Below are 8,520 nucleotides of genomic sequence, written 5' to 3'. Positions count from 1 at the left end.
TTACTTTCAGTTATGACTTTTTAAAAAGTTTTCTTTGTGGTAGAAGAAAATTAATACTAGATAGGGGTTTTTTTCCTGAATTTACCACTATCTAATTGGACTCTAAAAATAACATTTTCAATCTGTATATATAGTTTACAAATTATTCATATCTTTGTGCTTTTTTAAAATTAATTTTTAAATTTATAATTTACACATAGTATCTTTTTACTTTTTTTGTTTGTTTGTTTGTTTTTTGTTTTTTAGAGATAGGGTCTCCCTATGTTGCCCAGGCTGGTCTTGAACTCCTAGGCTCAGGCGATCCTCCTGCCTCAGCCTCTGGAGTAGCTGAGACTACAGGTCTGCACAAGCTTTTTTACACTCTTAACTCCTCCTTTTTCATTAGCCCCCTTTTGCAATATACAGTAGGTCATTGTATATTGTCTAGGAACAAGAACATTCTCTTTTATAGCCACAGTGTGATGATCAAAATCAACACATTCAACATTGATATAATACTATTTTCTAAGTCAGAGTCTATAGTCACATTTCATCCATCATTGCACTGATATCTTTACTTTTCTACCTTTTTCTTCCTCCAACCCCAAGTCCAGGATCTAATCCATAATCACACATTGCATTTAGTTGGTCAACACATAAAGTTTTAAAATGTCTGTGATGAGAAAAAGAGAAATATATGGAAGAAATTCTGTCCTTTGTTATATGTTATAAAAAGCTGACTATATCATGAATACTCAATACTTGTATGTAAAGGTCCACAAACGTGAAATCATATTTAAAAATCATTGCAGTCTATTCTCCTACTCTCATTCTCATGGTCATCTTTAGGAGCTGAAGATTTCACCTCCCTGCAAAAGAAATTATTTTAGCATGGTTCACTAGGATGAGTAAAAGTCACCTATTACTATTTTTTTATATTTCTCCCTTCTTCCTTTTCTAGTTTTTAACTTTTTATTCTCCTGTGCTAAAGCATTTGTTTGGCATGCAGAGCTTTTTATGGAGAGCAGTATATCTCAGTAATAACCAGTAAATGAAGAGGGGAATTCAGTCAAAGGTTTGGTTCTCAGGCAACTTAACAGTAGAAACAAACATATTATGGATCTTGAAAAACACTCTTGGATCTGGCTGTGATAGTTGTGTTTTATTCACTGATTATTTGTATTTTGATGAGCTATAAGAAAAGTCAGCATTTTTGTTCAGAAATGATACTGCCTAGTTTATTTATAAGACTTGGCTCTCAGAAAGTTTTAGTGAGATCAAAAAGTCAAGTTTCCAGAAAACTTTTATTTAGCTATTTTTCCACTGAATGTATTCAAAAGATTGTGCTGGAGGCACTGAAGGCAATTGTAAAAAACAATTCCCAGAATGTCTGGGAAATGGCATTATAGTTGAAATAAACACAGTGTTTCTGCCCACCCCTCTTTTCCCACCTGCCTGTCTTGAAGCAAACTTGTCTTAATCCACTTCTTGAAACTTGTCTTAATCAGCTCAATGTAACTTCTTGCATTTTTTTCAAGAACTATCATTGACATCATAATTTATGTAACCTGAGTTTTATTTCTCTCTTTTATACTATGAAATGCTGGGCTGAGGAATTCTTAGAAATCTTTGAGGTTATTTTCTGTAATTAGTAGTTTCTAATAAGTGTTTTGATGAGAATAGGTATGATAGCAATTACCCTAGGAGACAGTTTAAAAAGAAATCAAATTGCATGAGTGGAGGAAAGTTTGGTGGCAAAAGTATAGACCTATGTATACGTTTCTTCCGGGGGCATGGAGGTTGGGCAAGAGTTGGGGAAGATTTTCATTTGGCCAGGAGTGGGCATGTGAGCAATGATGGGCAGAGAACGCCCACCTGATACAGAGGGAATAGCACGTGCAAAGGCCCCAGAGTGAAAGGGGGCTTAGTGTGTTTGTGGAACTTTTCTGTTCCTAGACCTGTATAGACTTATATGGCTGATAATTATGCATACAAGAGGATAATCGATTTGTTAGTGATAAAAAAGAATCATGCAATTTTAGAGCTTGAAGAGACTTTAAAGAATGACCTTCAGATTTTTCACTTGTGGAAAATGAAGATAAGGAGATGATTTGCTTCAAGTCACTTAGTAAGCTGGTCGTTAAGCCTGGACCAAAACTCAGATCAGAGTGTTCCTGGATCATCTCTCTGGTTGCACTGCCTTAGTTCCGGGAAGGATGAGTCTGGGTCGCCCAGGAAGATAAGGTCAATAAATGTTCATTGATATGGTCGCAGTTATAATGGATAGCATCTAGTCACTATTCAGACTCTTTTGCTTAAAAACACAGATGCTCCCTGACATATGATGGAGTTCCATCCTGGTAAACCCATTGTGAGTTGAAAATGCATTTAATATACCTGAGCTACTGAACATTACAGCTTAGTCTAGCCTACCTTAAACATGCTCAGAACGCTTACATTAGCCTACAGTTGGGCAAAATCGTCTAACACAAAGCCCATTTTAATAATAAATAAAGTTTTGAGGATCTCATGTAATTTGCTGAATGCTGTAGTCAAAGTGAAAGACAGAGTGGTGGTATGGGCACTCCAAGTGTGGCTTCTGCTGAATGCGTGTTGCTTTCGCACTGTTGTTAGGTCAGAAATGTAGTTGAACCATCTGTACTTGTCACTTTCCTACATTTGAAGCTTTCTTTACTCCTGTGCCCAGCAGTTCTCCTTTTCTTGTCTATTTATCCAAGTCCCACCTCAAGTCTGCCTTAAGTGGGAGGCCTTGTACACCCGCTTGCTTGTATCCCTTGCCTTTCCCAAATTTCCTGTTTACATTTAGTTTCCTGTTAAATTTATGTGTGTTTTATTGCCTTTTTTCTCACCAACTACATAATAATCTCCCTGAGGGCAGAAGTTGTTATTTCATAATTTAAAGATATCACACAATGCCTCGCACCTATTAGACTCTCAAAAAAGGTTTTGTTAGTAATTACAACGGTGATGATTAGTAAATATTTAAAGTAAGCAAAAAGAGCTTTGGAGAGATATGGTGAGAGTTATTTCCCACATAATTTTGTTCCATTTTATATTTTGAGGAGATGCACTATTTAAATTTAGAAATAGCCAAGTACAGTGGCTCACGCCTGTAATCCCAGCTACTTAGGAGGCTGAGGCAGGAGGATCGCGTGAGCTCTGGAGTTTGAGTCCAGCCTGGGCAACATAGCGAGACCTTCATCTAACAGAGAGACAGAGAGGAAGGGAGAGGGAGAGGGAGAGAGAGTGTGCATGAGAGAAAAGAATTTTTATTTAGTATTTATTAGAATTTACCTCTCCTCCAAACTAAATGTGGGCGTTATTATAAACAATCAGAGTATAAACTGTCAAAAGAAATCACATGGCAATTTGAGAAAGTGCAACCATATTTTGAGTTGTTTCTTTTTTTTTTTTTTTTATCTTCCCTCCAATCTTAGTTCAAAGTATGAGTTGTTTCTAAAACTATTTTAGACACGCTAACTCTTAGCCACAGGTTGATGCTGGTCAAATACATGTAGAATATTATACACAGAAGGGAGTTTAGAAACACCTGTGTTACTCAGCAGTTAGTTCTATTACTCTTTTAGGAGAACACCTGACATTATTAACTTTGGGTTTTGTAAATATACTGTATTTCTGAGGTAAATATCAAAGTTTGGTGATTATTACATCAGATAAAAACATTGTTATAGTCTTCTTACCAAAGTTCTTCATTTACCTTTTTTATTTTTAATTTTTATTTATTTTTATTTTTTATTTTTGAGACAGAGTCTTGCCCTGTCCCCCCTGGTAGAGTGCAGTGACGCCATCACAGCTCACAGCAACCTCGAACTCCTGGGCTCAAGTGATCCTCCTGCCTCAGCCTCCTGAGTAGCTGGGACTACAGTTGTGCACCACCACACCTGGCTAATTTTTCTTTTTAATAGAGATGGGGGTTTCACTCTTGCTCAGGCTGGTCTCAGACTCCTGAGCTCAAGCGATCCTCCCACCTCGGCCTCCCAGAGTGCTAGTACTACAGGCAAGAGCCACCATGCCTGGCCAGCTTTTTATTTTTAATCTTAGAAAACTTTTTCTAAGATATGCATGATTTCACAATGATAAACACCTTAAAGGGAAAATATTACAAAATATGTGCAATATAGTTTATTAGATAAAATTAAATGAGTAAGCAAGAGAATTAAATGAAATTACTAATGATTTTTAATAGATTGTAGGAAAGGAATTTCCACCCATTATCCAGTTACGTGAAAAAACCTTTTCCCATTCTATCTTCATTCCAAGTAATCATAGAGGTATAGCTGTTAATTTTATTTGCAACTACAAAGGTAACATGGATAGGATACGTGTAATTCCTTGCGTGTAAGATTGTAACACGTAAATTTTGCTCTTTTGAGAGGAATATGTATAAAATTTCTTGGTAGAAGAGAGTCCATATATTTTTATTTGCAATATGGGACTCAGCTTATCTGTTTTAGTTTATTCATCATCTGTACAACAAAGGTTTAGTGAGTATGTGCTGTATGCTAGGGATGCAGTAATTAAAGTACGAATGATTCTGGCTTCATTCAAAGTACGGTCTGATTAAGCTATAGTTTTACCTTTATGGGTTCATAATGACATTCTTGTGCTGCCTCCACTCTGTTGCGAAGAGAGTCTCTTGCCACCTGGAGTTCTCATCCTGTGTGTCACTGTTGTTTGCCCTTGCCCACGCATTCCTGGGTTACCTGGGACTCTTCACTGGCCCTCTGGTTTGCAGGCGTAATATGTGGCTGTTGCACCTAGAGGATTTTAAAGTTTCCTCCTGCTCTTAAATTTTACATAGTGTAGATGCCATAGAAGTATAAGGGTTTGTGTACGTGCCCGCATTGCTCTGTCCTCTTGAGCATCCCCGTAAAGTGTAACTAAATACCCCACAAATTTGTCTACCATTTAGTAAAGAAAGTGGGGGACAGCCAGGTCAGATGCCTTCTCTCAAGTGACGTCCCATTTGAGGAGGTGAACCAAGATGTGTTATCTTTCTGGCTAGTGTGCTGTTAAACCACAGCGTGCTACTTCCTACACAGGGGACTTCCTTAAACAGTGACTTCGCTGACCAGCCCTGTGCATGTTTTCTTCCTCCTCCCCGTCTTTGGCTTTGTACAGCAGACCTTGAAAAGGGTGTTCTTTTACCATTTGTTCATTTGTGTTTGTTTTTTCCTCGTTGTACCCCTATGAGGTCGTGGGAACCCTATGCATTTAAGTAAATTAGAGTTGTACAGAAAAGAGGCCAACAGGAAGAAAATATTTCTGTGAATACTTACATAAAAGAAGCTGAAAAGCATTATGCTTAGGTGCTAACTCTTAAGAGCTTTAAAGTGGGTTTGGTTAAATGGTACATTTTAAGTGATTCTTCACAGAAAAACTCACAAGTAACTTAATTAAAGATGAATTTATTCACATGAATTGTCTAGCCCAACAGTAGAGAACAATGTCACTGTTGGAAAAGACCCCTGGAAATCTACTGCAACATGTTAGTTAGTCTACCACTTTAAAAAATAGTAAAGTAAGCTTATTTTTTGGTTAACTCAGCCCTGACTAGGATTGATTGTAGTATAATACAAAAATAAATGGTAGAGCTTTGAATTTTCTTGGAAAAAGATGAGTAGTTTGATACAAATGGCCACATATGCAATTCAGAATTGTTTAAATGACAAACACTAGGGTCATTCCTTTATTTTTGCGTGTCACAGTTAATCACTTTCTAAGAATAGGTATCTTTACTAAAATATCTACAGGAAACAGGACCAGAACACACTGGATGAGATAGTGTTGTTTCTGAAGTTCTAGAATCAGTTTATCTGCAGTTTTCTGTTCCTTTTCCAGTGGATCTGGATCCACTTCTGCAGAGCACGTAAAATTTTATTTGTTTTAATATCTGAGAATATCTAACGATTCTCCCCATGAAATACTCACAAACATCTCCACCGTAAAACAGTAGAAATGAGACCATGTGGTTACCAGAATCCCTTTCATGGGCAAATGTTATGTTTCTCAGGTCTTAAAATATTTAAGAAGATTCGCATGTGCTGGCGGTGGTTGTTGGCTGAGTGAAATAGAGGAGACCCGCCGCCACCCACTCTGCTCAGACGTGGGATCCTCTCTGATCCCAGCCCTGAGCCTGCCTGGACCGCAGTGGGGCCAATGGCTCTGTTCTTACCGGTGTCCTCGTTGGTAGCTGTGGGCATAGGACTAACTCTGCTTGCCTTGGCCTTCACATCTCCGCAAGCTTTCTATCTTCCAAACTTTGTTGCTGTCTCTCGTTCACTTTCCTCTTCTGTTTGGAGATTTATACCTTTTTAAAAAATTCTTTTACTATCATTTTAGTAGAGTGTAAGAAAGGAAAAGAGATAACAGCCTATAATCAATACATTATGCTTAGTCTAATTTCTGTAAATTCTTCATTGTGTTTATTTTATAAATGGTTGAAAATATTTTCCTTCAATAAAAAAATAAATTAAAAAAAATATAAACATTTTTCCTGTAGGATGTGTTTAAGAATGCATCCAACCTTTCAGAAAGAGGAGTACAAAGAACCCAAAAGGCATTTGGGAATGAGACGCCCTGGAGTTATAGTTACAGATCTGAAGGGTTCAAGCTCCTGCTGCCTGTGGAATAAATCCCAGAATCCCTAGTCTGTCATGCCGGCTCTCTTCTGGGCCTCAGTCTACCTTTTCAGCCTCATCCCATGTTTTTCCCCATAGGTCTCTGTTGTTCCAGTCAAACTGTCTGATTGCTGTTGAACTCTTATTTTCGTGTTTCTACCACCAGTCCATTCTGCTTACCTGGAATGCCCATGCTTTTTTTGCCTACCTAAATTCTACACATTCTTGAAGACCTAGTTCAAATTTCACTTTTCCTGGATTCCTGCCCCCTCCCGCAGTGTGGCGGGTCCTTGTCCCCTCCCTCTGAGCTCCTGCTTCCTATGGCCATTTGCCTTTCTTTCTTTTTTGTTTTTAAAATTTGTGCTACTCAGTTGCTTTTTTTTTTTGAAAGTAGCTTTATTAAGGTATAATTTACATCCCATGTAATTTACCCAGTTAAAGTTTCAGTGGTTTTTAGTATATTCAGAATCGTACAACCATCACCACCATTAGTTTGAGAACATTTTCATTGCCCCATAAAGAAGCCCCATATCCATGATCAGTCACTCCCCATTCTCCCCTCTCCCCCAACCCTGGGAACCCCCTAATCTACTTGCTGTCTCCGTTGATTTGGCTATTCTAGGACATGTCATATACGTGGAGTCATATGATATGTGGTCTTGTGTGTCTGGCTTTTTTTACTTAGCACAGCGAGGTCAAGGTTCAGCCATGTTATATGCATATTAATACATCACCTGTTTTCCTTCTGTTGCCAAATCATATTCTCTCATATGGATATGCAACCTTTCATTTATCTCTTCATCACTTGATGGATATTTGGTTTGTTCCCACTTTGTGGCTCTTATGAATAATGCCGCCAAGAACATTTGTATACAAATTTTTTTTTTTTCTCTCTCTGGGATAAACAGTATTATTCCTTTTTCTTTTACATTTGTTATTGTAAAATACACACACAGGTATTATATAAAACATATGTAAAGTTTAACAAAAAATATAAAGAAATACCTATATACCTGCTAACCTGGTTAAAAAATAACTGAATATTACCAGCACCCTAAAAGACACCCATATGTGTCTTCCCAATCAAATACCACTTCTATTCCCCAGAGGTATGACTTTCGTAATCCTAAGTGTATTGCCTTGTTATAGGTTAACATGTGAATGCATGTGAATATATAGTTTAATGTGTGTATAATGTAGATTAGTGTTTCCCTCTTTAAACATAAGTGTATTCATCTTGCTTCTTTTGTTCAATGCTGTGTTTGGGAGGCTCTGCCATAGACGTTTCGTGTAGTGGTAGTCCCTCAGTTTTCATTGCTGTATAGTATTCCTGCTTATGAGAGTATAACAATGTACCTGCTCATTCTAATGTGGTTGGACACTAGGGTTTACATTTTTTCATATATCCTGGAGTAGATGAGCCTGCATTTCTTTAGACTAGTGTATATACTTGGATTGGAATTGGTGGGTCAAGGGTGTACATTTCTTCAACTTTGTAAGAGAACGTCCAAGTGTTTTCCTAATTGATTGTCTCTGTGTGTTTTTCCAAGTTGTTTATAAGAGAATCGAATTCTTGACAACTTTTAATATTTTAAACTTTTTAAGATTGCTCTTTCTGGCATATATGTAGTAGCACTTCACTGTATTTTTAACTTGTGTTTCTCCTGTTACTAATGAGGATGAACAAGTTTGCATATGTTCACTGTCAATTGGCATTTACTCTTTGTTAAAGTGCCTTTTTACACATTTTTCTTGTTAGATTTTGTCTTTTTCTTGTTTATTTTTAAAAGATATATATATATTCTGAATCAAGCCCATTGTATATGCTTTAAAAATATTTTTATTTTGTGGCTTTTTTTTAGAGGATGCTTTCATAAGT

At 37.1% G+C, this 8,520-nt stretch overlaps 1 protein-coding gene across 1 annotated transcript in view; it reads left to right on the top strand.

Annotated features, from left to right (window-relative positions):
- Positions 1-8,520, top strand: part of TEC (tec protein tyrosine kinase) — an 81,472-nt gene that overhangs the window by 25,098 nt on the left and 47,854 nt on the right. The gene's annotated exons all lie outside the window — the stretch shown is intronic.

The sequence above is a fragment of the Propithecus coquereli genome, unplaced genomic scaffold, assembly GCF_000956105.1.
Source record: "Propithecus coquereli isolate 6110/MARCELLA unplaced genomic scaffold, Pcoq_1.0 Scaffold143, whole genome shotgun sequence".
Classification (NCBI taxonomy): domain Eukaryota; kingdom Metazoa; phylum Chordata; class Mammalia; order Primates; family Indriidae; genus Propithecus; species Propithecus coquereli.
The sequence above is the reverse complement of the archived record's forward strand: the minus strand, read 5'-3'. Positions and strand labels throughout refer to the sequence as shown.